Source organism: Tyto alba, unplaced genomic scaffold (assembly GCF_018691265.1).
Source record: "Tyto alba isolate M040663 unplaced genomic scaffold, T.alba_DEE_v4.0 Super-Scaffold_10, whole genome shotgun sequence".
Lineage (NCBI taxonomy): Eukaryota > Metazoa > Chordata > Aves > Strigiformes > Tytonidae > Tyto > Tyto alba.
The window spans coordinates 27,066,887-27,093,253 of record NW_024881262.1 but is presented as its reverse complement, the minus strand read 5'-3'; the positions used below and the strand labels follow the sequence as shown (position 1 = coordinate 27,093,253).

General features: G+C 68.1%; 40 non-coding genes and 1 pseudogene across 40 annotated transcripts; all 41 read right to left on the bottom strand.

Moving 5' to 3' along the window:
* Nucleotides 1–150: 150 nt before the first annotated feature.
* LOC122154227 lies at nucleotides 151–269 on the bottom strand. Its single transcript, XR_006166138.1, has one exon. It is a non-coding gene; the product is annotated as a 5S ribosomal RNA (ribosomal RNA).
* Nucleotides 270–754: 485 nt separating this feature from the next.
* LOC122154250 lies at nucleotides 755–873 on the bottom strand. Its single transcript, XR_006166166.1, has one exon. It is a non-coding gene; the product is annotated as a 5S ribosomal RNA (ribosomal RNA).
* Nucleotides 874–1,363: 490 nt separating this feature from the next.
* LOC122154225 lies at nucleotides 1,364–1,482 on the bottom strand. The gene has a single exon (XR_006166136.1). It is a non-coding gene; the product is annotated as a 5S ribosomal RNA (ribosomal RNA).
* A 485-nt stretch (nucleotides 1,483–1,967) lies between these two features.
* LOC122154243 lies at nucleotides 1,968–2,086 on the bottom strand. Its single transcript, XR_006166164.1, has one exon. It is a non-coding gene; the product is annotated as a 5S ribosomal RNA (ribosomal RNA).
* Nucleotides 2,087–2,576: 490 nt separating this feature from the next.
* LOC122154223 lies at nucleotides 2,577–2,695 on the bottom strand. Its single transcript, XR_006166134.1, has one exon. It is a non-coding gene; the product is annotated as a 5S ribosomal RNA (ribosomal RNA).
* A 485-nt stretch (nucleotides 2,696–3,180) lies between these two features.
* On the bottom strand, nucleotides 3,181–3,299 carry LOC122154241. Its single transcript, XR_006166162.1, has one exon. It is a non-coding gene; the product is annotated as a 5S ribosomal RNA (ribosomal RNA).
* A 490-nt stretch (nucleotides 3,300–3,789) lies between these two features.
* LOC122154221 lies at nucleotides 3,790–3,908 on the bottom strand. Its single transcript, XR_006166132.1, has one exon. It is a non-coding gene; the product is annotated as a 5S ribosomal RNA (ribosomal RNA).
* Nucleotides 3,909–4,393: 485 nt separating this feature from the next.
* Nucleotides 4,394–4,512, bottom strand: LOC122154240. Its single transcript, XR_006166161.1, has one exon. It is a non-coding gene; the product is annotated as a 5S ribosomal RNA (ribosomal RNA).
* Nucleotides 4,513–5,002: 490 nt separating this feature from the next.
* On the bottom strand, nucleotides 5,003–5,121 carry LOC122154219. The gene has a single exon (XR_006166129.1). It is a non-coding gene; the product is annotated as a 5S ribosomal RNA (ribosomal RNA).
* A 485-nt stretch (nucleotides 5,122–5,606) lies between these two features.
* Nucleotides 5,607–5,725, bottom strand: LOC122154239. The gene has a single exon (XR_006166160.1). It is a non-coding gene; the product is annotated as a 5S ribosomal RNA (ribosomal RNA).
* Nucleotides 5,726–6,217: 492 nt separating this feature from the next.
* LOC122154228 lies at nucleotides 6,218–6,336 on the bottom strand. The gene has a single exon (XR_006166139.1). It is a non-coding gene; the product is annotated as a 5S ribosomal RNA (ribosomal RNA).
* Nucleotides 6,337–6,821: 485 nt separating this feature from the next.
* On the bottom strand, nucleotides 6,822–6,940 carry LOC122154238. Its single transcript, XR_006166159.1, has one exon. It is a non-coding gene; the product is annotated as a 5S ribosomal RNA (ribosomal RNA).
* Nucleotides 6,941–7,430: 490 nt separating this feature from the next.
* On the bottom strand, nucleotides 7,431–7,549 carry LOC122154218. Its single transcript, XR_006166125.1, has one exon. It is a non-coding gene; the product is annotated as a 5S ribosomal RNA (ribosomal RNA).
* Nucleotides 7,550–8,034: 485 nt separating this feature from the next.
* On the bottom strand, nucleotides 8,035–8,154 carry LOC122154269. The gene has a single exon (XR_006166169.1). It is a non-coding gene; the product is annotated as a 5S ribosomal RNA (ribosomal RNA).
* A 490-nt stretch (nucleotides 8,155–8,644) lies between these two features.
* LOC116960998 lies at nucleotides 8,645–8,762 on the bottom strand. The gene has a single exon (XR_006166168.1). It is a non-coding gene; the product is annotated as a 5S ribosomal RNA (ribosomal RNA).
* A 480-nt stretch (nucleotides 8,763–9,242) lies between these two features.
* On the bottom strand, nucleotides 9,243–9,357 carry LOC122154279 (annotated as a pseudogene).
* Nucleotides 9,358–9,844: 487 nt separating this feature from the next.
* Nucleotides 9,845–9,963, bottom strand: LOC122154217. Its single transcript, XR_006166124.1, has one exon. It is a non-coding gene; the product is annotated as a 5S ribosomal RNA (ribosomal RNA).
* Nucleotides 9,964–10,445: 482 nt separating this feature from the next.
* On the bottom strand, nucleotides 10,446–10,563 carry LOC122154275. The gene has a single exon (XR_006166170.1). It is a non-coding gene; the product is annotated as a 5S ribosomal RNA (ribosomal RNA).
* Nucleotides 10,564–11,050: 487 nt separating this feature from the next.
* LOC122154216 lies at nucleotides 11,051–11,169 on the bottom strand. Its single transcript, XR_006166122.1, has one exon. It is a non-coding gene; the product is annotated as a 5S ribosomal RNA (ribosomal RNA).
* A 481-nt stretch (nucleotides 11,170–11,650) lies between these two features.
* On the bottom strand, nucleotides 11,651–11,769 carry LOC122154237. The gene has a single exon (XR_006166158.1). It is a non-coding gene; the product is annotated as a 5S ribosomal RNA (ribosomal RNA).
* Nucleotides 11,770–12,257: 488 nt separating this feature from the next.
* Nucleotides 12,258–12,376, bottom strand: LOC122154215. The gene has a single exon (XR_006166121.1). It is a non-coding gene; the product is annotated as a 5S ribosomal RNA (ribosomal RNA).
* Nucleotides 12,377–12,856: 480 nt separating this feature from the next.
* LOC116960994 lies at nucleotides 12,857–12,975 on the bottom strand. The gene has a single exon (XR_004406712.2). It is a non-coding gene; the product is annotated as a 5S ribosomal RNA (ribosomal RNA).
* Nucleotides 12,976–13,463: 488 nt separating this feature from the next.
* Nucleotides 13,464–13,582, bottom strand: LOC122154214. Its single transcript, XR_006166120.1, has one exon. It is a non-coding gene; the product is annotated as a 5S ribosomal RNA (ribosomal RNA).
* A 482-nt stretch (nucleotides 13,583–14,064) lies between these two features.
* On the bottom strand, nucleotides 14,065–14,183 carry LOC122154236. The gene has a single exon (XR_006166157.1). It is a non-coding gene; the product is annotated as a 5S ribosomal RNA (ribosomal RNA).
* Nucleotides 14,184–14,668: 485 nt separating this feature from the next.
* LOC122154213 lies at nucleotides 14,669–14,787 on the bottom strand. The gene has a single exon (XR_006166119.1). It is a non-coding gene; the product is annotated as a 5S ribosomal RNA (ribosomal RNA).
* A 482-nt stretch (nucleotides 14,788–15,269) lies between these two features.
* LOC122154235 lies at nucleotides 15,270–15,388 on the bottom strand. The gene has a single exon (XR_006166154.1). It is a non-coding gene; the product is annotated as a 5S ribosomal RNA (ribosomal RNA).
* A 490-nt stretch (nucleotides 15,389–15,878) lies between these two features.
* Nucleotides 15,879–15,997, bottom strand: LOC122154212. Its single transcript, XR_006166118.1, has one exon. It is a non-coding gene; the product is annotated as a 5S ribosomal RNA (ribosomal RNA).
* A 485-nt stretch (nucleotides 15,998–16,482) lies between these two features.
* LOC122154234 lies at nucleotides 16,483–16,601 on the bottom strand. The gene has a single exon (XR_006166153.1). It is a non-coding gene; the product is annotated as a 5S ribosomal RNA (ribosomal RNA).
* A 490-nt stretch (nucleotides 16,602–17,091) lies between these two features.
* Nucleotides 17,092–17,210, bottom strand: LOC122154211. The gene has a single exon (XR_006166117.1). It is a non-coding gene; the product is annotated as a 5S ribosomal RNA (ribosomal RNA).
* A 485-nt stretch (nucleotides 17,211–17,695) lies between these two features.
* On the bottom strand, nucleotides 17,696–17,814 carry LOC122154232. The gene has a single exon (XR_006166149.1). It is a non-coding gene; the product is annotated as a 5S ribosomal RNA (ribosomal RNA).
* A 492-nt stretch (nucleotides 17,815–18,306) lies between these two features.
* LOC122154298 lies at nucleotides 18,307–18,425 on the bottom strand. The gene has a single exon (XR_006166184.1). It is a non-coding gene; the product is annotated as a 5S ribosomal RNA (ribosomal RNA).
* Nucleotides 18,426–18,910: 485 nt separating this feature from the next.
* On the bottom strand, nucleotides 18,911–19,029 carry LOC122154231. The gene has a single exon (XR_006166148.1). It is a non-coding gene; the product is annotated as a 5S ribosomal RNA (ribosomal RNA).
* A 491-nt stretch (nucleotides 19,030–19,520) lies between these two features.
* LOC122154244 lies at nucleotides 19,521–19,639 on the bottom strand. The gene has a single exon (XR_006166165.1). It is a non-coding gene; the product is annotated as a 5S ribosomal RNA (ribosomal RNA).
* Nucleotides 19,640–20,124: 485 nt separating this feature from the next.
* Nucleotides 20,125–20,243, bottom strand: LOC122154230. The gene has a single exon (XR_006166145.1). It is a non-coding gene; the product is annotated as a 5S ribosomal RNA (ribosomal RNA).
* A 491-nt stretch (nucleotides 20,244–20,734) lies between these two features.
* On the bottom strand, nucleotides 20,735–20,853 carry LOC122154233. Its single transcript, XR_006166150.1, has one exon. It is a non-coding gene; the product is annotated as a 5S ribosomal RNA (ribosomal RNA).
* A 485-nt stretch (nucleotides 20,854–21,338) lies between these two features.
* Nucleotides 21,339–21,457, bottom strand: LOC122154229. The gene has a single exon (XR_006166144.1). It is a non-coding gene; the product is annotated as a 5S ribosomal RNA (ribosomal RNA).
* A 491-nt stretch (nucleotides 21,458–21,948) lies between these two features.
* LOC122154222 lies at nucleotides 21,949–22,067 on the bottom strand. The gene has a single exon (XR_006166133.1). It is a non-coding gene; the product is annotated as a 5S ribosomal RNA (ribosomal RNA).
* Nucleotides 22,068–22,552: 485 nt separating this feature from the next.
* Nucleotides 22,553–22,671, bottom strand: LOC116960997. The gene has a single exon (XR_004406715.2). It is a non-coding gene; the product is annotated as a 5S ribosomal RNA (ribosomal RNA).
* A 490-nt stretch (nucleotides 22,672–23,161) lies between these two features.
* LOC116960995 lies at nucleotides 23,162–23,280 on the bottom strand. The gene has a single exon (XR_004406714.2). It is a non-coding gene; the product is annotated as a 5S ribosomal RNA (ribosomal RNA).
* Nucleotides 23,281–23,765: 485 nt separating this feature from the next.
* LOC116961212 lies at nucleotides 23,766–23,884 on the bottom strand. The gene has a single exon (XR_006166141.1). It is a non-coding gene; the product is annotated as a 5S ribosomal RNA (ribosomal RNA).
* Nucleotides 23,885–24,374: 490 nt separating this feature from the next.
* On the bottom strand, nucleotides 24,375–24,493 carry LOC122154258. Its single transcript, XR_006166167.1, has one exon. It is a non-coding gene; the product is annotated as a 5S ribosomal RNA (ribosomal RNA).
* Between the last annotated feature and the right edge of the window lie 1,874 nt (nucleotides 24,494–26,367).

Genomic DNA, 26,367 nt, shown 5'->3' with positions numbered 1-26,367 from the left:
AAGCATAAGAAAAAAAAAAAATCAAACACTACATGGAGGACTGACACCCATGAACACCTGTAAAATTACACATCATAAGATCACTAATATATGCATGAAAAATAAAAAGCGAACCCTTAGAACACTATGGTATAGCGGGGCCTCGGCAAAAGCCTACAGCACCCGGTATTCCCAGGCGGTCTCCCATCCAAGTACTAACCGGGCCCGACCCTGCTTAGCTTCCGAGATCAGACGAGATCGGGCGTTCTCAGGGTGGTATGGCCGTAGGCACCCCCTCACCCGACAACAGCCCTCTCGACTCCCCCGCACCACCCAACGCCCCGCGCTACGGCCCCAGACGACCGCCGCACACGGGGAACAACACACCCCACGCGCACCGCCCAGCGCGCCCCGCAGAAACACGCTTGCCAACAACGCAACTCCTGCTCACAACACCAACACACACCTACAACCCTACAGCCGCCACGACGCGTGCCTCAACCCCAGACGTACACCTGACGCAGCAACACCGCAACGTGCCCCCACACGCACCGGGAGCCCCTCCTAACGCCGCCAGCAGCCCCCTCCTGCAGCCACCGCCACGCTCACACCCCGCAGCTCCTCTGAACAGCGCCGCTGCTCACAGGGAAACCCAAAACGCACCTGAACCCAGCAACTTGCCCCCGCAAAACTCTCCCTCGCAACTAGCCCAGACACACGCCCCGAGATCCAAGCTCGGGGACGCCCCCCGCCCCCCGCCCCCGGCCTCGGCAAAAGCCTACGGCACCCGGTATTCCCAGGCGGTCTCCCATCCAAGTACTAACCGGGCCCGACCCCGCTTTGCTTCCGAGATCAGACGAGATCGGGCGTTCTCAGGGTGGTATGGCCGTAGGCACCCCCCGAGCCGCCAACAGCCCTCTCGCCTCACCCGCAGCACCCACCGCCCCGCGCGACGGCCCCAGCCGACCACATCACACACAAGCGCGTCAACATCCCCCATGCGCAACAGAGACCCAGAGCCACCAAAAAACTCTTCTCAACGACAGGCGTCGCGCTCCCAACCCCGAGGCGCACCTCCTCGCACCGCCGCGGAGGGGCGCTGGGTAAGCCCCAAGTGCACAGCCCCCACCGCCGCCGACAGCCGCACGGGCCCCGACACGCACCTGCACCCCCTAGGCCACTGAGAGCCCCCTCCCGGCACCACCACCACGCTCCCACCCCTCAGCTTCAGCCGCATTCGCGGCCGCAAGGGCCATCGGTCGGCCGCCAACAGGCGCACGTGCCAACAGCCAGACCCGCCTCGGCTGCCCCTCCAAACCGCCCACGCGCACACCCCGAGAACCAAAAGCGGGGCCGCCCCGCGCGCCCCCCCGGCCTCGGCAAAAGCCTACAGCACCCGGTATTCCCAGGCGGTCTCCCATCCAAGTACTAACCGGGCCCGACCCTGCTTAGCTTCCGAGATCAGACGAGATCGGGCGTTCTCAGGGTGGTATGGCCGTAGGCACCCCCTCACCCGACAACAGCCCTCTCGACTCCCCCGCACCACCCAACGCCCCGCGCTACGGCCCCAGACGACCGCCGCACACGGGGAACAACACACCCCACGCGCACCGCCCAGCGCGCCCCGCAGAAACACGCTTGCCAACAACGCAACTCCTGCTCACAACACCAACACACACCTACAACCCTACAGCCGCCACGACGCGTGCCTCAACCCCAGACGTACACCCGACGCAGCAACACCGCAACGTGCCCCCACACGCACCGGGAGCCCCTCCTAACGCCGCCAGCAGCCCCCTCCTGCAGCCACCGCCACGCTCACACCCCGCAGCTCCTCTGAACAGCGCCGCTGCTCACAGGGAAACCCAAAACGCACCTGAACCCAGCAACTTGCCCCCGCAAAACTCTCCCTCGCAACTAGCCCAGACACACGCCCCGAGATCCAAGCTCGGGGACGCCCCCCGCCCCCCGCCCCCGGCCTCGGCAAAAGCCTACGGCACCCGGTATTCCCAGGCGGTCTCCCATCCAAGTACTAACCGGGCCCGACCCCGCTTTGCTTCCGAGATCAGACGAGATCGGGCGTTCTCAGGGTGGTATGGCCGTAGGCACCCCCCGAGCCGCCAACAGCCCTCTCGCCTCACCCGCAGCACCCACCGCCCCGCGCGACGGCCCCAGCCGACCACATCACACACAAGCGCGTCAACATCCCCCATGCGCAACAGAGACCCAGAGCCACCAAAAAACTCTTCTCAACGACAGGCGTCGCGCTCCCAACCCCGAGGCGCACCTCCTCGCACCGCCGCGGAGGGGCGCTGGGTAAGCCCCAAGTGCACAGCCCCCACCGCCGCCGACAGCCGCACGGGCCCCGACACGCACCTGCACCCCCTAGGCCACTGAGAGCCCCCTCCCGGCACCACCACCACGCTCCCACCCCTCAGCTTCAGCCGCATTCGCGGCCGCAAGGGCCATCGGTCGGCCGCCAACAGGCGCACGTGCCAACAGCCAGACCCGCCTCGGCTGCCCCTCCAAACCGCCCACGCGCACACCCCGAGAACCAAAAGCGGGGCCGCCCCGCGCGCCCCCCCGGCCTCGGCAAAAGCCTACAGCACCCGGTATTCCCAGGCGGTCTCCCATCCAAGTACTAACCGGGCCCGACCCTGCTTAGCTTCCGAGATCAGACGAGATCGGGCGTTCTCAGGGTGGTATGGCCGTAGGCACCCCCTCACCCGACAACAGCCCTCTCGACTCCCCCGCACCACCCAACGCCCCGCGCTACGGCCCCAGACGACCGCCGCACACGGGGAACAACACACCCCACGCGCACCGCCCAGCGCGCCCCGCAGAAACACGCTTGCCAACAACGCAACTCCTGCTCACAACACCAACACACACCTACAACCCTACAGCCGCCACGACGCGTGCCTCAACCCCAGACGTACACCCGACGCAGCAACACCGCAACGTGCCCCCACACGCACCGGGAGCCCCTCCTAACGCCGCCAGCAGCCCCCTCCTGCAGCCACCGCCACGCTCACACCCCGCAGCTCCTCTGAACAGCGCCGCTGCTCACAGGGAAACCCAAAACGCACCTGAACCCAGCAACTTGCCCCCGCAAAACTCTCCCTCGCAACTAGCCCAGACACACGCCCCGAGATCCAAGCTCGGGGACGCCCCCCGCCCCCCGCCCCCGGCCTCGGCAAAAGCCTACGGCACCCGGTATTCCCAGGCGGTCTCCCATCCAAGTACTAACCGGGCCCGACCCCGCTTTGCTTCCGAGATCAGACGAGATCGGGCGTTCTCAGGGTGGTATGGCCGTAGGCACCCCCCGAGCCGCCAACAGCCCTCTCGCCTCACCCGCAGCACCCACCGCCCCGCGCGACGGCCCCAGCCGACCACATCACACACAAGCGCGTCAACATCCCCCATGCGCAACAGAGACCCAGAGCCACCAAAAAACTCTTCTCAACGACAGGCGTCGCGCTCCCAACCCCGAGGCGCACCTCCTCGCACCGCCGCGGAGGGGCGCTGGGTAAGCCCCAAGTGCACAGCCCCCACCGCCGCCGACAGCCGCACGGGCCCCGACACGCACCTGCACCCCCTAGGCCACTGAGAGCCCCCTCCCGGCACCACCACCACGCTCCCACCCCTCAGCTTCAGCCGCATTCGCGGCCGCAAGGGCCATCGGTCGGCCGCCAACAGGCGCACGTGCCAACAGCCAGACCCGCCTCGGCTGCCCCTCCAAACCGCCCACGCGCACACCCCGAGAACCAAAAGCGGGGCCGCCCCGCGCGCCCCCCCGGCCTCGGCAAAAGCCTACAGCACCCGGTATTCCCAGGCGGTCTCCCATCCAAGTACTAACCGGGCCCGACCCTGCTTAGCTTCCGAGATCAGACGAGATCGGGCGTTCTCAGGGTGGTATGGCCGTAGGCACCCCCTCACCCGACAACAGCCCTCTCGACTCCCCCGCACCACCCAACGCCCCGCGCTACGGCCCCAGACGACCGCCGCACACGGGGAACAACACACCCCACGCGCACCGCCCAGCGCGCCCCGCAGAAACACGCTTGCCAACAACGCAACTCCTGCTCACAACACCAACACACACCTACAACCCTACAGCCGCCACGACGCGTGCCTCAACCCCAGACGTACACCCGACGCAGCAACACCGCAACGTGCCCCCACACGCACCGGGAGCCCCTCCTAACGCCGCCAGCAGCCCCCTCCTGCAGCCACCGCCACGCTCACACCCCGCAGCTCCTCTGAACAGCGCCGCTGCTCACAGGGAAACCCAAAACGCACCTGAACCCAGCAACTTGCCCCCGCAAAACTCTCCCTCGCAACTAGCCCAGACACACGCCCCGAGATCCAAGCTCGGGGACGCCCCCCGCCCCCCGCCCCCGGCCTCGGCAAAAGCCTACGGCACCCGGTATTCCCAGGCGGTCTCCCATCCAAGTACTAACCGGGCCCGACCCCGCTTTGCTTCCGAGATCAGACGAGATCGGGCGTTCTCAGGGTGGTATGGCCGTAGGCACCCCCCGAGCCGCCAACAGCCCTCTCGCCTCACCCGCAGCACCCACCGCCCCGCGCGACGGCCCCAGCCGACCACATCACACACAAGCGCGTCAACATCCCCCATGCGCAACAGAGACCCAGAGCCACCAAAAAACTCTTCTCAACGACAGGCGTCGCGCTCCCAACCCCGAGGCGCACCTCCTCGCACCGCCGCGGAGGGGCGCTGGGTAAGCCCCAAGTGCACAGCCCCCACCGCCGCCGACAGCCGCACGGGCCCCGACACGCACCTGCACCCCCTAGGCCACTGAGAGCCCCCTCCCGGCACCACCACCACGCTCCCACCCCTCAGCTTCAGCCGCATTCGCGGCCGCAAGGGCCATCGGTCGGCCGCCAACAGGCGCACGTGCCAACAGCCAGACCCGCCTCGGCTGCCCCTCCAAACCGCCCACGCGCACACCCCGAGAACCAAAAGCGGGGCCGCCCCGCGCGCCCCCCCGGCCTCGGCAAAAGCCTACAGCACCCGGTATTCCCAGGCGGTCTCCCATCCAAGTACTAACCGGGCCCGACCCTGCTTAGCTTCCGAGATCAGACGAGATCGGGCGTTCTCAGGGTGGTATGGCCGTAGGCACCCCCTCACCCGACAACAGCCCTCTCGACTCCCCCGCACCACCCAACGCCCCGCGCTACGGCCCCAGACGACCGCCGCACACGGGGAACAACACACCCCACGCGCACCGCCCAGCGCGCCCCGCAGAAACACGCTTGCCAACAACGCAACTCCTGCTCACAACACCAACACACACCTACAACCCTACAGCCGCCACGACGCGTGCCTCAACCCCAGACGTACACCCGACGCAGCAACACCGCAACGTGCCCCCACACGCACCGGGAGCCCCTCCTAACGCCGCCAGCAGCCCCCTCCTGCAGCCACCGCCACGCTCACACCCCGCAGCTCCTCTGAACAGCGCCGCTGCTCACAGGGAAACCCAAAACGCACCTGAACCCAGCAACTTGCCCCCGCAAAACTCTCCCTCGCAACTAGCCCAGACACACGCCCCGAGATCCAAGCTCGGGGACGCCCCCCGCCCCCCGCCCCCGGCCTCGGCAAAAGCCTACGGCACCCGGTATTCCCAGGCGGTCTCCCATCCAAGTACTAACCGGGCCCGACCCCGCTTTGCTTCCGAGATCAGACGAGATCGGGCGTTCTCAGGGTGGTATGGCCGTAGGCACCCCCCGAGCCGCCAACAGCCCTCTCGCCTCACCCGCAGCACCCACCGCCCCGCGCGACGGCCCCAGCCGACCACATCACACACAAGCGCGTCAACATCCCCCATGCGCAACAGAGACCCAGAGCCACCAAAAAACTCTTCTCAACGACAGGCGTCGCGCTCCCAACCCCGAGGCGCACCTCCTCGCACCGCCGCGGAGGGGCGCTGGGTAAGCCCCAAGTGCACAGCCCCCACCGCCGCCGACAGCCGCACGGGCCCCCGACACGCACCTGCACCCCCTAGGCCACTGAGAGCCCCCTCCCGGCACCACCACCACGCTCCCACCCCTCAGCTTCAGCCGCATTCGCGGCCGCAAGGGCCATCGGTCGGCCGCCAACAGGCGCACGTGCCAACAGCCAGACCCGCCTCGGCTGCCCCTCCAAACCGCCCACGCGCACACCCCGAGAACCAAAAGCGGGGCCGCCCCGCGCGCCCCCCCCGGCCTCGGCAAAAGCCTACAGCTCCCGGTATTCCCAGGCGGTCTCCCATCCAAGTACTAACCGGGCCCGACCCTGCTTAGCTTCCGAGATCAGACGAGATCGGGCGTTCTCAGGGTGGTATGGCCGTAGGCACCCCCTCACCCGACAACAGCCCTCTCGACTCCCCCGCACCACCCAACGCCCCGCGCTACGGCCCCAGACGACCGCCGCACACGGGGAACAACACACCCCACGCGCACCGCCCAGCGCGCCCCGCAGAAACACGCTTGCCAACAACGCAACTCCTGCTCACAACACCAACACACACCTACAACCCTACAGCCGCCACGACGCGTGCCTCAACCCCAGACGTACACCCGACGCAGCAACACCGCAACGTGCCCCCACACGCACCGGGAGCCCCTCCTAACGCCGCCAGCAGCCCCCTCCTGCAGCCACCGCCACGCTCACACCCCGCAGCTCCTCTGAACAGCGCCGCTGCTCACAGGGAAACCCAAAACGCACCTGAACCCAGCAACTTGCCCCCGCAAAACTCTCCCTCGCAACTAGCCCAGACACACGCCCCGAGATCCAAGCTCGGGGACGCCCCCCGCCCCCCGCCCCCGGCCTCGGCAAAAGCCTACGGCACCCGGTATTCCCAGGCGGTCTCCCATCCAAGTACTAACCGGGCCCGACCCCGCTTTGCTTCCGAGATCAGACGAGATCGGGCGTTCTCAGGGTGGTATGGCCGTAGGCACCCCCCGAGCCGCCAACAGCCCTCTCGCCTCACCCGCAGCACCCACCGCCCCGCGCGACGGCCCCAGCCGACCACATCACACACAAGCGCGTCAACATCCCCCATGCGCAACAGAGACCCAGAGCCACCAAAAAACTCTTCTCAACGACAGGCGTCGCGCTCCCAACCCCGAGGCGCACCTCCTCGCACCGCCGCGGAGGGGCGCTGGGTAAGCCCCAAGTGCACAGCCCCCACCGCCGCCGACAGCCGCACGGGCCCCGACACGCACCTGCACCCCCTAGGCCACTGAGAGCCCCCTCCCGGCACCACCACCACGCTCCCACCCCTCAGCTTCAGCCGCATTCGCGGCCGCAAGGGCCATCGGTCGGCCGCCAACAGGCGCACGTGCCAACAGCCAGACCCGCCTCGGCTGCCCCTCCAAACCGCCCACGCGCACACCCCGAGAACCAAAAGCGGGGCCGCCCCGCGCGCCCCCCCGGCCTCGGCAAAAGCCTACAGCACCCGGTATTCCCAGGCGGTCTCCCATCCAAGTACTAACCGGGCCCGACCCTGCTTAGCTTCCGAGATCAGACGAGATCGGGCGTTCTCAGGGTGGTATGGCCGTAGGCACCCCCTCACCCGACAACAGCCCTCTCGACTCCCCCGCACCACCCAACGCCCCGCGCTACGGCCCCAGACGACCGCCGCACACGGGGAACAACACACCCCACGCGCACCGCCCAGCGCGCCCCGCAGAAACACGCTTGCCAACAACGCAACTCCTGCTCACAACACCAACACACACCTACAACCCTACAGCCGCCACGACGCGTGCCTCAACCCCAGACGTACACCCGACGCAGCAACACCGCAACGTGCCCCCACACGCACCGGGAGCCCCTCCTAACGCCGCCAGCAGCCCCCTCCTGCAGCCACCGCCACGCTCACACCCCGCAGCTCCTCTGAACAGCGCCGCTGCTCACAGGGAAACCCAAAACGCACCTGAACCCAGCAACTTGCCCCCGCAAAACTCTCCCTCGCAACTAGCCCAGACACACGCCCCGAGATCCAAGCTCGGGGACGCCCCCCGCCCCCCGCCCCCGGCCTCGGCAAAAGCCTACGGCACCCGGTATTCCCAGGCGGTCTCCCATCCAAGTACTAACCGGGCCCGACCCCCGCTTTGCTTCCGAGATCAGACGAGATCGGGCGTTCTCAGGGTGGTATGGCCGTAGGCACCCCCTGAGCCGCCAACAGCCCTCTCGCCTCACCCGCAGCACCCACCGCCCCGCGCGACGGCCCCAGCCGACCACATCACACACAAGCGCGTCAACATCCCCCATGCGCAACAGAGACCCAGAGCCACCAAAAAACTCTTCTCAACGACAGGCGTCGCGCTCCCAACCCCGAGGCGCACCTCCTCGCACCGCCGCGGAGGGGCGCTGGGTAAGCCCCAAGTGCACAGCCCCCACCGCCGCCGACAGCCGCACGGGCCCCGACACGCACCTGCACCCCCTAGGCCACTGAGAGCCCCCTCCCGGCACCACCACCACGCTCCCACCCCTCAGCTTCAGCCGCATTCGCGGCCGCAAGGGCCATCGGTCGGCCGCCAACAGGCGCACGTGCCAACAGCCAGACCCGCCTCGGCTGCCCCTCCAAACCGCCCACGCGCACACCCCGAGAACCAAAAGCGGGGCCGCCCCGCGCGCCCCCCCGGCCTCGGCAAAAGCCTACAGCACCCGGTATTCCCAGGCGGTCTCCCATCCAAGTACTAACCGGGCCCGACCTGCTTAGCTTCCGAGATCAGACGAGATCGGGCGTTCTCAGGGTGGTATGGCCGTAGGCACCCCCTCACCCGACAACAGCCCTCTCGACTCCCCCGCACCACCCAACGCCCCGCGCTACGGCCCCAGACGACCGCCGCACGGGGAACAACACACCCCACGCGCACCGCCCAGCGCGCCCCGCAGAAACACGCTTGCCAACAACGCAACTCCTGCTCACAACACCAACACACACCTAACCCTACAGCCGCCACGACGCGTGCCTCAACCCCAGACGTACACCCGACGCAGCAACACCGCAACGTGCCCCCACACGCACCGGGAGCCCCTCCTAACGCCGCCAGCAGCCCCCTCCTGCAGCCACCGCCACGCTCACACCCCGCAGCTCCTCTGAACAGCGCCGCTGCTCACAGGGAAACCCAAAACGCACCTGAACCCAGCAACTTGCCCCCGCAAAACTCTCCCTCGCAACTAGCCCAGACACACGCCCCGAGATCCAAGCTCGGGGACGCCCCCGCCCCCCGCCCCCGGCCTCGGCAAAAGCCTACGGCACCCGGTATCCCAGGCGGTCTCCCATCCAAGTACTAACGGGCCCGACCCGCTTGCTTCCGAGATCAGACGAGATCGGGCGTTCTCAGGGTGGTATGGCCGTAGGCACCCCCCGAGCCGCCAACAGCCCTCTCGCCTCACCCGCAGCACCCACCGCCCCGCGCGACGGCCCCAGCCGACCACATCACACACAAGCGGTCAACATCCCCCATGCGCAACAGAGACCCAGAGCCACCAAAAAACTCTTCTCAACGACAGGCGTCGCGCTCCAACCCCGAGGCGCACCTCCTCGCACCGCCGCGGAGGGGCGCTGGGTAAGCCCCAAGTGCACAGCCCCCACCGCCGCCGACAGCCGCACGGGCCCCGACACGCACCTGCACCCCCTAGGCCACTGAGAGCCCCCTCCCGGCACCACCACCACGCTCCCACCCCTCAGCTTCAGCCGCCATTCGCGGCCGCAAGGGCCATCGGTCGGCCGCCAACAGGCGCACGTGCCAACAGCCAGACCCGCCTCGGCTGCCCCTCCAAACCGCCCACGCGCACACCCGAGAACCAAAAGCGGGGCCGCCCCGCGCGCCCCCCGGCCTCGGCAAAAGCCTACAGCACCCGGTATTCCCAGGCGGTCTCCCATCCAAGTACTAACCGGGCCCGACCCTGCTTAGCTTCCGAGATCAGACGAGATCGGGCGTTCTCAGGGTGGTATGGCCGTAGGCACCCCCTCACCCGACAACAGCCCTCTCGACTCCCCGCACCACCCAACGCCCCGCGCTACGGCCCCAGACGACCGCCGCACACGGGGAACAACACACCCACGCGCACCGCCCAGCGCGCCCCGCAGAAACACGCTTGCCAACAACGCAACTCCTGCTCACAACACCAACACACACCTACAACCCTACAGCCGCCACGACGCGTGCCTCAACCCCAGACGTACACCCGACGCAGCAACACCGCAACGTGCCCCCACACGCACCGGGAGCCCCTCCTAACGCCGCCAGCAGCCCCCTCCTGCAGCCACCGCCACGCTCACACCCCGCAGCTCCTCTGAACAGCGCCGCTGCTCACAGGGAAACCCAAAACGCACCTGAACCCAGCAACTTGCCCCCGCAAAACTCTCCTCGCAACTAGCCCAGACACACGCCCCGAGATCCAAGCTCGGGGACGCCCCCCGCCCCCCGCCCCCGGCCTCGGCAAAAGCCTACGGCACCCGGTATTCCCAGGCGGTCTCCATCCAAGTACTAACCGGGCCCGACCCCGCTTTGCTTCCGAGATCAGACGAGATCGGGCGTTCTCAGGGTGGTATGGCCGTAGGCACCCCCCGAGCCGCCAACAGCCCTCTCGCCTCACCCGCAGCACCCACCGCCCCGCGCGACGGCCCCAGCCGACCACATCACACACAAGCGCGTCAACATCCCCATGCGCAACAGAGACCCAGAGCCACCAAAAAACTCTTCTCAACGACAGGCGTCGCGCTCCCAACCCCGAGGCGCACCTCCTCGCACCGCCGCGGAGGGGCGCTGGGTAAGCCCCAAGTGCACAGCCCCCACCGCCGCCGACAGCCGCACGGGCCCCGACACGCACCTGCACCCCCTAGGCCACTGAGAGCCCCCTCCCGGCACCACCACCACGCTCCCACCCCTCAGCTTCAGCCGCATTCGCGGCCGCAAGGGCCATCGGTCGGCCGCCAACAGGCGCACGTGCCAACAGCCAGACCCGCCTCGGCTGCCCCTCCAACCGCCCACGCGCACACCCCGAGAACCAAAGCGGGGCCGCCCCGCGCGCCCCCCCGGCCTCGGCAAAAGCCTACAGCACCCGGTATTCCCAGGCGGTCTCCCATCCAAGTACTAACCGGGCCCGACCCTGCTTAGCTTCCGAGATCAGACGAGATCGGGCGTTCTCAGGGTGGTATGGCCGTAGGCACCCCCTCACCCGACAACAGCCCTCTCGACTCCCCGCACCACCCAACGCCCCGCGCTACGGCCCCAGACGACCGCCGCACACGGGGAACAACAACCCCACGCGCACCGCCCAGCGCGCCCCGCAGAAACACGCTTGCCAACAACGCAACTCCTGCTCACAACACCAACACACACCTACAACCCTACAGCCGCCACGACGCGTGCCTCAACCCCAGACGTACACCCGACGCAGCAACACCGCAACGTGCCCCACACGCACCGGGAGCCCCTCCTAACGCCGCCAGCAGCCCCCTCCTGCAGCCACCGCCACGCTCACACCCCGCAGCTCCTCTGAACAGCGCCGCTGCTCACAGGGAAACCCAAAACGCACCTGAACCAGCAACTTGCCCCCGCAAAACTCTCCCTCGCAACTAGCCCAGACACACGCCCCGAGATCCAAGCTCGGGGACGCCCCCCGCCCCCCGCCCCCGGCCTCGGCAAAAGCCTACGGCACCCGGTATTCCCAGGCGGTCTCCCATCCAAGTACTAACCGGGCCCGACCCCGCTTTGCTTCCGAGATCAGACGAGATCGGGCGTTCTCAGGGTGGTATGGCCGTAGGCACCCCCCGAGCCGCCAACAGCCCTCTCGCCTCACCCGCAGCACCCACCGCCCCGCGCGACGGCCCCAGCCGACCACATCACACACAAGCGCGTCAACATCCCCCATGCGCAACAGAGACCCAGAGCCACCAAAAAACTCTTCTCAACGACAGGCGTCGCGCTCCCAACCCCGAGGCGCACCTCCTCGCACCGCCGCGGAGGGGCGCTGGGTAAGCCCCAAGTGCACAGCCCCCACCGCCGCCGACAGCCGCACGGGCCCGACACGCACCTGCACCCCCTAGGCCACTGAGAGCCCCCTCCCGGCACCACCACCACGCTCCCACCCCTCAGCTTCAGCCGCATTCGCGGCCGCAAGGGCCATCGGTCGGCCGCCAACAGGCGCACGTGCCAACAGCCAGACCCGCCTCGGCTGCCCCTCCAAACCGCCCACGCGCACACCCCGAGAACCAAAAGCGGGGCGCCCCGCGCGCCCCCCCGGCCTCGGCAAAAGCCTACAGCACCCGGTATTCCCAGGCGGTCTCCCATCCAAGTACTAACCGGGCCCGACCCTGCTTAGCTTCCGAGATCAGACGAGATCGGGCGTTCTCAGGGTGGTATGGCCGTAGGCACCCCCTCACGACAACAGCCCTCTCGACTCCCCCGCACCACCCAACGCCCCGCGCTACGGCCCCAGACGACCGCCGCACACGGGGAACAACACACCCCACGCGCACGCCCAGCGCGCCCCGCAGAAACACGCTTGCCAACAACGCAACTCCTGCTCACAACACCAACACACACCTACAACCTACAGCCGCCACGACGCGTGCCTCAACCCCAGACGTACACCCGACGCAGCAACACCGCAACGTGCCCCCACACGCACCGGGAGCCCCTCCTAACGCCGCCAGCAGCCCCCTCCTGCAGCCACCGCCACGCTCACACCCCGCAGCTCCTCTGAACAGCGCCGCTGCTCACAGGGAAACCCAAAACGCACCTGAACCCAGCAACTTGCCCCCGCAAAACTCTCCCTCGCAACTAGCCCAGACACACGCCCCGAGATCCAAGCTCGGGGACGCCCCCGCCCCCCGCCCCCGGCCTCGGCAAAAGCCTACGGCACCCGGTATTCCCAGGCGGTCTCCCATCCAAGTACTAACCGGGCCCGACCCCGCTTTGCTTCCGAGATCAGACGAGATCGGGCGTTCTCAGGGTGGTATGGCCGTAGGCACCCCCGAGCCGCCAACAGCCCTCTCGCCTCACCCGCAGCACCCACCGCCCCGCGCGACGGCCCCAGCCGACCACATCACACACAAGCGCGTCAACATCCCCATGCGCAACAGAGACCCAGAGCCACCAAAAAACTCTTCTCAACGACAGGCGTCGCGCTCCCAACCCCGAGGCGCACCTCCTCGCACCGCCGCGGAGGGGCGCTGGGTAAGCCCCAAGTGCACAGCCCCCACCGCCGCCGACAGCCGCACGGGCCCCGACACGCACCTGCACCCCCTAGGCCACTGAGAGCCCCCTCCCGGCACCACCACCACGCTCCCACCCCTCAGCTTCAGCCGCATTCGCGGCCGCAAGGGCCATCGGTCGGCCGCCAACAGGCGCACGTGCCAACAGCCAGACCCGCCTCGGCTGCCCCTCCAAACCGCCCACGCGCACACCCCGAGAACCAAAAGCGGGGCCGCCCCGCGCGCCCCCCCGGCCTCGGCAAAAGCCTACAGCACCCGGTATTCCCAGGCGGTCTCCCATCCAAGTACTAACCGGGCCCGACCCTGCTTAGCTTCCGAGATCAGACGAGATCGGGCGTTCTCAGGGTGGTATGGCCGTAGGCACCCCCTCACCCGACAACAGCCCTCTCGACTCCCCCGCACCACCCAACGCCCCGCGCTACGGCCCCAGACGACCGCCGCACACGGGGAACAACACACCCCACGCGCACCGCCCAGCGCGCCCCGCAGAAACACGCTTGCCAACAACGCAACTCCTGCTCACAACACCAACACACACCTACAACCCTACAGCCGCCACGACGCGTGCCTCAACCCCAGACGTACACCCGACGCAGCAACACCGCAACGTGCCCCCACACGCACCGGGAGCCCCTCCTAACGCCGCCAGCAGCCCCCTCCTGCAGCCACCGCCACGCTCACACCCCGCAGCTCCTCTGAACAGCGCCGCTGCTCACAGGGAAACCCAAAACGCACCTGAACCCAGCAACTTGCCCCGCAAAACTCTCCCTCGCAACTAGCCCAGACACACGCCCCGAGATCCAAGCTCGGGGACGCCCCCGCCCCCCGCCCCCGGCCTCGGCAAAGCCTACGGCACCCGGTATTCCCAGGCGGTCTCCCATCCAAGTACTAACCGGGCCCGACCCCGCTTTGCTTCCGAGATCAGACGAGATCGGGCGTTCTCAGGGTGGTATGGCCGTAGGCACCCCCCGAGCCGCCAACAGCCCTCTCGCCTCACCCGCAGCACCCACCCCCCGCGCGACGGCCCCAGCCGACCACATCACACACAAGCGCGTCAACATCCCCCATGCGCAACAGAGACCCAGAGCCACCAAAAAACTCTTCTCAACGACAGGCGTCGCGCTCCCAACCCCGAGGCGCACCTCCTCGCACCGCCGCGGAGGGGCGCTGGGTAAGCCCAAGTGCACAGCCCCACCGCCGCCGACAGCCGCACGGGCCCCGACACGCACCTGCACCCCCTAGGCCACTGAGAGCCCCCTCCCGGCACCACCACCACGCTCCACCCCTCAGCTTCAGCCGCATTCGCGGCCGCAAGGGCCATCGGTCGGCCGCCAACAGGCGCACGTGCCAACAGCCAGACCCGCCTCGGCTGCCCCTCCAAACCGCCCACGCGCACACCCGAGAACCAAAAGCGGGGCCGCCCCGCGCGCCCCCCCGGCCTCGGCAAAAGCCTACAGCACCCGGTATTCCCAGGCGGTCTCCCATCCAAGTACTAACCGGGCCCGACCCTGCTTAGCTTCCGAGATCAGACGAGATCGGGCGTTCTCAGGGTGGTATGGCCGTAGGCACCCCCTCACCGACAACAGCCCTCTCGACTCCCCCGCACCACCCAACGCCCCGCGCTACGGCCCCAGACGACCGCCGCACACGGGGAACAACACACCCACGCGCACCGCCAGCGCGCCCCGCAGAAACACGCTTGCCAACAACGCAACTCCTGCTCACAACACCAACACACACCTACAACCCTACAGCCGCCACGACGCGTGCCTCAACCCCAGACGTACACCCGACGCAGCAACACCGCAACGTGCCCCCACACGCACCGGGAGCCCCTCCTAACGCCGCCAGCAGCCCCCTCCTGCAGCCACCGCCACGCTCACACCCCGCAGCTCCTCTGAACAGCGCCGCTGCTCACAGGGAAACCCAAAACGCACCTGAACCCAGCAACTTGCCCCCGCAAAACTCTCCCTCGCAACTAGCCCAGACACACGCCCCGAGATCCAAGCTCGGGGACGCCCCCCGCCCCCCGCCCCCGGCCTCGGCAAAAGCCTACGGCACCCGGTATTCCCAGGCGGTCTCCCATCCAAGTACTAACCGGGCCCGACCCCGCTTTGCTTCCGAGATCAGACGAGATCGGGCGTTCTCAGGGTGGTATGGCCGTAGGCACCCCCCGAGCCGCCAACAGCCCTCTCGCCTCACCCGCAGCACCCACCGCCCCGCGCGACGGCCCCAGCCGACCACATCACACACAAGCGCGTCAACATCCCCCATGCGCAACAGAGACCCAGAGCCACCAAAAAACTCTTCTCAACGACAGGCGTCGCGCTCCCAACCCCGAGGCGCACCTCCTCGCACCGCCGCGGAGGGGCGCTGGGTAAGCCCCAAGTGCACAGCCCCCACCGCCGCCGACAGCCGCACGGGCCCCGACACGCACCTGCACCCCCTAGGCCACTGAGAGCCCCCTCCCGGCACCACCACCACGCTCCCACCCCTCAGCTTCAGCCGCATTCGCGGCCGCAAGGGCCATCGGTCGGCCGCCAACAGGCGCACGTGCCAACAGCCAGACCCGCCTCGGCTGCCCCTCCAAACCGCCCACGCGCACACCCCGAGAACCAAAAGCGGGGCCGCCCCGCGCGCCCCCCCGGCCTCGGCAAAAGCCTACAGCACCCGGTATTCCCAGGCGGTCTCCCATCCAAGTACTAACCGGGCCCGACCCTGCTTAGCTTCCGAGATCAGACGAGATCGGGCGTTCTCAGGGTGGTATGGCCGTAGGCACCCCCTCACCCGACAACAGCCCTCTCGACTCCCCCGCACCACCCAACGCCCCGCGCTACGGCCCCAGACGACCGCCGCACACGGGGAACAACACACCCCACGCGCACCGCCCAGCGCGCCCCGCAGAAACACGCTTGCCAACAACGCAACTCCTGCTCACAACACCAACACACACCTACAACCCTACAGCCGCCACGACGCGTGCCTCAACCCCAGACGTACACCCGACGCAGCAACACCGCAACGTGCCCCCACACGCACCGGGAGCCCCTCCTAACGCCGCCAGCAGCCCCCTCCTGCAGCCACCGCCACGCTCACACCCCGCAGCTCCTCTGAACAGCGCCGCTGCTCACAGGGAAACCCAAAACGCACCTGAACCCAGCAACTTGCCCCCGCAAAACTCTCCCTCGCAACTAGCCCAGACACACGCCCCGAGATCCAAGCTCGGGGACGCCCCCCGCCCCCCGCCCCCGGCCTCGGCAAAAGCCTACGGCACCCGGTATTCCCAGGCGGTCTCCCATCCAAGTACTAACCGGGCCCGACCCCGCTTTGCTTCCGAGATCAGACGAGATCGGGCGTTCTCAGGGTGGTATGGCCGTAGGCACCCCCCGAGCCGCCAACAGCCCTCTCGCCTCACCCGCAGCACCCACCGCCCCGCGCGACGGCCCCAGCCGACCACATCACACACAAGCGCGTCAACATCCCCCATGCGCAACAGAGACCCAGAGCCACCAAAAAACTCTTCTCAACGACAGGCGTCGCGCTCCCAACCCCGAGGCGCACCTCCTCGCACCGCCGCGGAGGGGCGCTGGGTAAGCCCCAAGTGCACAGCCCCCACCGCCGCCGACAGCCGCACGGGCCCCGACACGCACCTGCACCCCCTAGGCCACTGAGAGCCCCCTCCCGGCACCACCACCACGCTCCCACCCCTCAGCTTCAGCCGCATTCGCGGCCGCAAGGGCCATCGGTCGGCCGCCAACAGGCGCACGTGCCAACAGCCAGACCCGCCTCGGCTGCCCCTCCAAACCGCCCACGCGCACACCCCGAGAACCAAAAGCGGGGCCGCCCCGCGCGCCCCCCCGGCCTCGGCAAAAGCCTACAGCACCCGGTATTCCCAGGCGGTCTCCCATCCAAGTACTAACCGGGCCCGACCCTGCTTAGCTTCCGAGATCAGACGAGATCGGGCGTTCTCAGGGTGGTATGGCCGTAGGCACCCCCTCACCCGACAACAGCCCTCTCGACTCCCCCGCACCACCCAACGCCCCGCGCTACGGCCCCAGACGACCGCCGCACACGGGGAACAACACACCCCACGCGCACCGCCCAGCGCGCCCCGCAGAAACACGCTTGCCAACAACGCAACTCCTGCTCACAACACCAACACACACCTACAACCCTACAGCCGCCACGACGCGTGCCTCAACCCCAGACGTACACCCGACGCAGCAACACCGCAACGTGCCCCCACACGCACCGGGAGCCCCTCCTAACGCCGCCAGCAGCCCCCTCCTGCAGCCACCGCCACGCTCACACCCCGCAGCTCCTCTGAACAGCGCCGCTGCTCACAGGGAAACCCAAAACGCACCTGAACCCAGCAACTTGCCCCCGCAAAACTCTCCCTCGCAACTAGCCCAGACACACGCCCCGAGATCCAAGCTCGGGGACGCCCCCCGCCCCCCGCCCCCGGCCTCGGCAAAAGCCTACGGCACCCGGTATTCCCAGGCGGTCTCCCATCCAAGTACTAACCGGGCCCGACCCCGCTTTGCTTCCGAGATCAGACGAGATCGGGCGTTCTCAGGGTGGTATGGCCGTAGGCACCCCCCGAGCCGCCAACAGCCCTCTCGCCTCACCCGCAGCACCCACCGCCCCGCGCGACGGCCCCAGCCGACCACATCACACACAAGCGCGTCAACATCCCCCATGCGCAACAGAGACCCAGAGCCACCAAAAAACTCTTTCTCAACGACAGGCGTCGCGCTCCCAACCCCGAGGCGCACCTCCTCGCACCGCCGCGGAGGGGCGCTGGGTAAGCCCCAAGTGCACAGCCCCCACCGCCGCCGACAGCCGCACGGGCCCCGACACGCACCTGCACCCCCTAGGCCACTGAGAGCCCCCTCCCGGCACCACCACCACGCTCCCACCCCTCAGCTTCAGCCGCATTCGCGGCCGCAAGGGCCATCGGTCGGCCGCCAACAGGCGCACGTGCCAACAGCCAGACCCGCCTCGGCTGCCCCTCCAAACCGCCCACGCGCACACCCCGAGAACCAAAAGCGGGGCCGCCCCGCGCGCCCCCCCCGGCCTCGGCAAAAGCCTACAGCACCCGGTATTCCCAGGCGGTCTCCCATCCAAGTACTAACCGGGCCCGACCCTGCTTAGCTTCCGAGATCAGACGAGATCGGGCGTTCTCAGGGTGGTATGGCCGTAGGCACCCCCTCACCCGACAACAGCCCTCTCGACTCCCCCGCACCACCCAACGCCCCGCGCTACGGCCCCAGACGACCGCCGCACACGGGGAACAACACACCCCACGCGCACCGCCCAGCGCGCCCCGCAGAAACACGCTTGCCAACAACGCAACTCCTGCTCACAACACCAACACACACCTACAACCCTACAGCCGCCACGACGCGTGCCTCAACCCCAGACGTACACCCGACGCAGCAACACCGCAACGTGCCCCCACACGCACCGGGAGCCCCTCCTAACGCCGCCAGCAGCCCCCTCCTGCAGCCACCGCCACGCTCACACCCCGCAGCTCCTCTGAACAGCGCCGCTGCTCACAGGGAAACCCAAAACGCACCTGAACCCAGCAACTTGCCCCCGCAAAACTCTCCCTCGCAACTAGCCCAGACACACGCCCCGAGATCCAAGCTCGGGGACGCCCCCCGCCCCCCGCCCCCGGCCTCGGCAAAAGCCTACGGCACCCGGTATTCCCAGGCGGTCTCCCATCCAAGTACTAACCGGGCCCGACCCCGCTTTGCTTCCGAGATCAGACGAGATCGGGCGTTCTCAGGGTGGTATGGCCGTAGGCACCCCCCGAGCCGCCAACAGCCCTCTCGCCTCACCCGCAGCACCCACCGCCCCGCGCGACGGCCCCAGCCGACCACATCACACACAAGCGCGTCAACATCCCCCATGCGCAACAGAGACCCAGAGCCACCAAAAAACTCTTCTCAACGACAGGCGTCGCGCTCCCAACCCCGAGGCGCACCTCCTCGCACCGCCGCGGAGGGGCGCTGGGTAAGCCCCAAGTGCACAGCCCCCACCGCCGCCGACAGCCGCACGGGCCCCGACACGCACCTGCACCCCCTAGGCCACTGAGAGCCCCCTCCCGGCACCACCACCACGCTCCCACCCCTCAGCTTCAGCCGCATTCGCGGCCGCAAGGGCCATCGGTCGGCCGCCAACAGGCGCACGTGCCAACAGCCAGACCCGCCTCGGCTGCCCCTCCAAACCGCCCACGCGCACACCCCGAGAACCAAAAGCGGGGCCGCCCCGCGCGCCCCCCCCGGCCTCGGCAAAAGCCTACAGCACCCGGTATTCCCAGGCGGTCTCCCATCCAAGTACTAACCGGGCCCGACCCTGCTTAGCTTCCGAGATCAGACGAGATCGGGCGTTCTCAGGGTGGTATGGCCGTAGGCACCCCCTCACCCGACAACAGCCCTCTCGACTCCCCCGCACCACCCAACGCCCCGCGCTACGGCCCCAGACGACCGCCGCACACGGGGAACAACACACCCCACGCGCACCGCCCAGCGCGCCCCGCAGAAACACGCTTGCCAACAACGCAACTCCTGCTCACAACACCAACACACACCTACAACCCTACAGCCGCCACGACGCGTGCCTCAACCCCAGACGTACACCCGACGCAGCAACACCGCAACGTGCCCCCACACGCACCGGGAGCCCCTCCTAACGCCGCCAGCAGCCCCCTCCTGCAGCCACCGCCACGCTCACACCCCGCAGCTCCTCTGAACAGCGCCGCTGCTCACAGGGAAACCCAAAACGCACCTGAACCCAGCAACTTGCCCCCGCAAAACTCTCCCTCGCAACTAGCCCAGACACACGCCCCGAGATCCAAGCTCGGGGACGCCCCCCGCCCCCCGCCCCCGGCCTCGGCAAAAGCCTACGGCACCCGGTATTCCCAGGCGGTCTCCCATCCAAGTACTAACCGGGCCCGACCCCGCTTTGCTTCCGAGATCAGACGAGATCGGGCGTTCTCAGGGTGGTATGGCCGTAGGCACCCCCCGAGCCGCCAACAGCCCTCTCGCCTCACCCGCAGCACCCACCGCCCCGCGCGACGGCCCCAGCCGACCACATCACACACAAGCGCGTCAACATCCCCCATGCGCAACAGAGACCCAGAGCCACCAAAAAACTCTTCTCAACGACAGGCGTCGCGCTCCCAACCCCGAGGCGCACCTCCTCGCACCGCCGCGGAGGGGCGCTGGGTAAGCCCCAAGTGCACAGCCCCCACCGCCGCCGACAGCCGCACGGGCCCCGACACGCACCTGCACCCCCTAGGCCACTGAGAGCCCCCTCCCGGCACCACCACCACGCTCCCACCCCTCAGCTTCAGCCGCATTCGCGGCCGCAAGGGCCATCGGTCGGCCGCCAACAGGCGCACGTGCCAACAGCCAGACCCGCCTCGGCTGCCCCTCCAAACCGCCCACGCGCACACCCCGAGAACCAAAAGCGGGGCCGCCCCGCGCGCCCCCCCCGGCCTCGGCAAAAGCCTACAGCACCCGGTATTCCCAGGCGGTCTCCCATCCAAGTACTAACCGGGCCCGACCCTGCTTAGCTTCCGAGATCAGACGAGATCGGGCGTTCTCAGGGTGGTATGGCCGTAGGCACCCCCTCACCCGACAACAGCCCTCTCGACTCCCCCGCACCACCCAACGCCCCGCACTACGGCCCCAGACGACCGCCGCACACGGGGAACAACACACCCCACGCGCACCGCCCAGCGCGCCCCGCAGAAACACGCTTGCCAACAACGCAACTCCTGCTCACAACACCAACACACACCTACAACCCTACAGCCGCCACGACGCGTGCCTCAACCCCAGACGTACACCCGACGCAGCAACACCGCAACGTGCCCCCACACGCACCGGGAGCCCCTCCTAACGCCGCCAGCAGCCCCCTCCTGCAGCCACCGCCATGCTCACACCCCGCAGCTCCTCTGAACAGCGCCGCTGCTCACAGGGAAACCCAAAACGCACCTGAACCCAGCAACTTGCCCCCGCAAAACTCTCCCTCGCAACTGGCCCAGACACACGCCCCGAGATCCAAGCTCGGGGACGCCCCCCGCCCCCCGCCCCCGGCCTCGGCAAAAGCCTACGGCACCCGGTATTCCCAGGCGGTCTCCCATCCAAGTACTAACCGGGCCCGACCCCGCTTTGCTTCCGAGATCAGACGAGATCGGGCGTTCTCAGGGTGGTATGGCCGTAGGCACCCCCCGAGCCGCCAACAGCCCTCTCGCCTCACCCACAGCACCCACCGCCCCGCGCGACGGCCCCAGCCGACCACATCACACACAAGCGTGTCAACATCCCCCATGCGCAACAGAGACCCAGAGCCACCAAAAAACTCTTCTCAACGACAGGCGTCGCGCTCCCAACCCCGAGGCGCACCTCCTCGCACCGCCGCGGAGGGGCGCTGGGTAAGCCCCAAGTGCACAGCCCCCACCGCCGCCGACAGCCGCACGGGCCCCGACACGCACCTGCACCCCCTAGGCCACTGAGAGCCCCCTCCCGGCACCACCACCACGCTCCCACCCCTCAGCTTCAGCCGCATTCGCGGCCGCAAGGGCCATCGGTCGGCCGCCAACAGGCGCACGTGCCAACAGCCAGACCCGCCTCGGCTGCCCCTCCAAACCGCCCACGCGCACACCCCGAGAACCAAAAGCGGGGCCGCCCCGCGCGCCCCCCCCGGCCTCGGCAAAAGCCTACAGCACCCGGTATTCCCAGGCGGTCTCCCATCCAAGTACTAACCGGGCCCGACCCTGCTTAGCTTCCGAGATCAGACGAGATCGGGCGTTCTCAGGGTGGTATGGCCGTAGGCACCCCCTCACCCGACAACAGCCCTCTCGACTCCCCCGCACCACCCAACGCCCCGCGCTACGGCCCCAGACGACCGCCGCACACGGGGAACAACACACCCCACGCGCACCGCCCAGCGCGCCCCGCAGAAACACGCTTGCCAACAACGCAACTCCTGCTCACAACACCAACACACACCTACAACCCTACAGCCGCCACGACGCGTGCCTCAACCCCAGACGTACACCCGACGCAGCAACACCGCAACGTGCCCCCACACGCACCGGGAGCCCCTCCTAACGCCGCCAGCAGCCCCCTCCTGCAGCCACCGCCACGCTCACACCCCGCAGCTCCTCTGAACAGCGCCGCTGCTCACAGGGAAACCCAAAACGCACCTGAACCCAGCAACTTGCCCCCGCAAAACTCTCCCTCGCAACTAGCCCAGACACACGCCCCGAGATCCAAGCTCGGGGACGCCCCCCGCCCCCCGCCCCCGGCCTCGGCAAAAGCCTACGGCACCCGGTATTCCCAGGCGGTCTCCCATCCAAGTACTAACCGGGCCCGACCCCGCTTTGCTTCCGAGATCAGACGAGATCGGGCGTTCTCAGGGTGGTATGGCCGTAGGCACCCCCCGAGCCGCCAACAGCCCTCTCGCCTCACCCGCAGCACCCACCGCCCCGCGCGACGGCCCCAGCCGACCACATCACACACAAGCGCGTCAACATCCCCCATGCGCAACAGAGACCCAGAGCCACCAAAAAACTCTTCTCAACGACAGGCGTCGCGCTCCCAACCCCGAGGCGCACCTCCTCGCACCGCCGCGGAGGGGCGCTGGGTAAGCCCCAAGTGCACAGCCCCCACCGCCGCCGACAGCCGCACGGGCCCCGACACGCACCTGCACCCCCTAGGCCACTGAGAGCCCCCTCCCGGCACCACCACCACGCTCCCACCCCTCAGCTTCAGCCGCATTCGCGGCCGCAAGGGCCATCGGTCGGCCGCCAACAGGCGCACGTGCCAACAGCCAGACCCGCCTCGGCTGCCCCTCCAAACCGCCCACGCGCACACCCCGAGAACCAAAAGCGGGGCCGCCCCGCGCGCCCCCCCGGCCTCGGCAAAAGCCTACAGCACCCGGTATTCCCAGGCGGTCTCCCATCCAAGTACTAACCGGGCCCGACCCTGCTTAGCTTCCGAGATCAGACGAGATCGGGCGTTCTCAGGGTGGTATGGCCGTAGGCACCCCCTCACCCGACAACAGCCCTCTCGACTCCCCCGCACCACCCAACGCCCCGCGCTACGGCCCCAGACGACCGCCGCACACGGGGAACAACACACCCCACGCGCACCGCCCAGCGCGCCCCGCAGAAACACGCTTGCCAACAACGCAACTCCTGCTCACAACACCAACACACACCTACAACCCTACAGCCGCCACGACGCGTGCCTCAACCCCAGACGTACACCCGACGCAGCAACACCGCAACGTGCCCCCACACGCACCGGGAGCCCCTCCTAACGCCGCCAGCAGCCCCCTCCTGCAGCCACCGCCACGCTCACACCCCGCAGCTCCTCTGAACAGCGCCGCTGCTCACAGGGAAACCCAAAACGCACCTGAACCCAGCAACTTGCCCCCGCAAAACTCTCCCTCGCAACTAGCCCAGACACACGCCCCGAGATCCAAGCTCGGGGACGCCCCCCGCCCCCCGCCCCCGGCCTCGGCAAAAGCCTACGGCACCCGGTATTCCCAGGCGGTCTCCCATCCAAGTACTAACCGGGCCCGACCCCGCTTTGCTTCCGAGATCAGACGAGATCGGGCGTTCTCAGGGTGGTATGGCCGTAGGCACCCCCCGAGCCGCCAACAGCCCTCTCGCCTCACCCGCAGCACCCACCGCCCCGCGCGACGGCCCCAGCCGACCACATCACACACAAGCGCGTCAACATCCCCCATGCGCAACAGAGACCCAGAGCCACCAAAAAACTCTTCTCAACGACAGGCGTCGCGCTCCCAACCCCGAGGCGCACCTCCTCGCACCGCCGCGGAGGGGCGCTGGGTAAGCCCCAAGTGCACAGCCCCCACCGCCGCCGACAGCCGCACGGGCCCCGACACGCACCTGCACCCCCTAGGCCACTGAGAGCCCCCTCCCGGCACCACCACCACGCTCCCACCCCTCAGCTTCAGCCGCATTCGCGGCCGCAAGGGCCATCGGTCGGCCGCCAACAGGCGCACATGCCAACAGCCAGACCCGCCTCGGCTGCCCCTCCAAACCGCCCACGCGCACACCCCGAGAACCAAAAGCGGGGCCGCCCCGCGCGCCCCCCCGGCCTCGGCAAAAGCCTACAGCACCCGGTATTCCCAGGCGGTCTCCCATCCAAGTACTAACCGGGCCCGACCCCGCTTTGCTTCCGAGATCAGACGAGATCGGGCGTTCTCAGGGTGGTATGGCCGTAGGCACCCCCCGAGCCGCCAACAGCCCTCTCGCCTCACCCGCAGCACCCACCACCTCGTGCGACGGCCCCAGCCGACCACCACACATGGGGAATAACAGACCCCACACGCACCGCACAACGCGCCCCGCAAAAACACACTTGCCAACAACACAACTCCTGCTCACAACACCAACACAAGCCTACAGCCCCTAAACACCTCCACATACCCCCATATGAAGTGGCCTATGTGCCGCACCAAAATCTTCCTCCCTTGAGCACCAATCCGGTCCAATCCCTCAGGTCCACTAACCACCGAGTCTGGTGCTTGGGATCCCCCATCTGCACACCCCCACCACCAATACCTCTGTACAGCCACATACACCTGCACCCCCTAATCTTCTGACAGCCTCAATCTGGAAGTGACACCGCTCTTCTAGCCCACTGCACAGACTCACTGACTCATGTTGTAGGGTGCCAGGATGCCCATGTGCCCACCTCTCCCACCACAACCAGTCCCACAAACATCTGCACATTTCCTCCCCACATACTGTCCCATGAAAAGCTTTCTCCTGTAATCACCACCACACTCCCACCCCACAGATTCACTGACCTTTGGGGCAGGTGCTGGGCATTCCAGTTTGCGGATGACTCTGGCTTTCCTCATTTTATTTTGCAGCCACGTCGTACCTGACAAATTTATTTCCAGCAGATGGCAACATGGCTGTGCTGTTGCTGATTTCACCCTGGTTCTACTCGGCTCTCTGGACATGGTAACAGACTGAGCAGCACCTCTGAGCTCATGAGGCTCCATGGTGGCCAGTGGCCTGGCCGCAGCTCCCAGCTGTCCTCCCCACACCCCTGGGGTGGAAGGAGCCCTCTCTTCACCACGGATGTGGCATTGTCAAGTGGTGAAGCGGCGTGGAACACAGTACGTGCCACCCTTTCTACTCAGCGGCCGTGTTTTCAGGCGGTCCTGGTGTGATAGACCCGCAGCGGCCCTGTGGTGCCCCTGCAGCCATCTTGACCCTCACTGGGACAGCCTCCGTGTGGGCCGGTAGCAGGCCGGCTGGCCGCAAATGGCCTCAGCAGTCATTTTCTGAGGAGTTTTGATGGGAATGAGCTTGCCCGAGAGGGTTAGCCGTAGGTCACCACATCATGGTAGGGTCAGAGAGCCGCTTACCACCCGCCTGTGGGTGTGAAACAGCCACACAACAGCTGGTGGGACAGGCTCCCCGTGACGCACTGGCTCTCTCCCCCTCACTCCGCGAGGGGTAAATCCCGTTAGCAGCTGCCCTAAACTGCCCCACGGCTGCCCGAATCCCATCCCGGGGGACACCAGCAGCCTCCTGTCAGCCGGGTCAGAGAGGGACGGTGCCGGGAGGGACGCTCCTGTCCCCCTCAGAGCCCGGGGTGTGGCAGCAGGGGTGGCACTGCGAAGGGGAGCGGGTTGGCGGGAAGGGGCCGCCTGCCTTCCCTGCTCCGGGGAAGGAGGGGGAGCCGGGAGCTGAGCCCAGCTTTGTCCTGGGTTAATTTTAGCCCAGGGAGATAAGAGAGGGGAGGCGCATGGCGGGGCTTAAGGGCTCCCTCTGCCCCGGCACCGGGCAGGCCTGGCCTCCGCTGTCCCTGCACGCGTGGGGCGGGCCGAGGGCTGCTTTCCCCGGCCGCGGAGGCTCCCGGCCGGGCTGGGGGCTGGCCTCCCCCCACGGAGCACGGGTGGTGCAGGCGGCAGCTGTGGGGTGTGCGTCGTGCCTCGGTGCGGGGCGCGGGGGGGGGACACGGGGACATCTTGCCCGTGAGCGTGCGTGGTGACTGTGGGGTTGTACCTGAGTGTGCGTGGGGGTTCTCTGCCTGGGGAGGTGTGTACCTGTGGGGGGGATAGCCTGCACGGGTGTACCTGA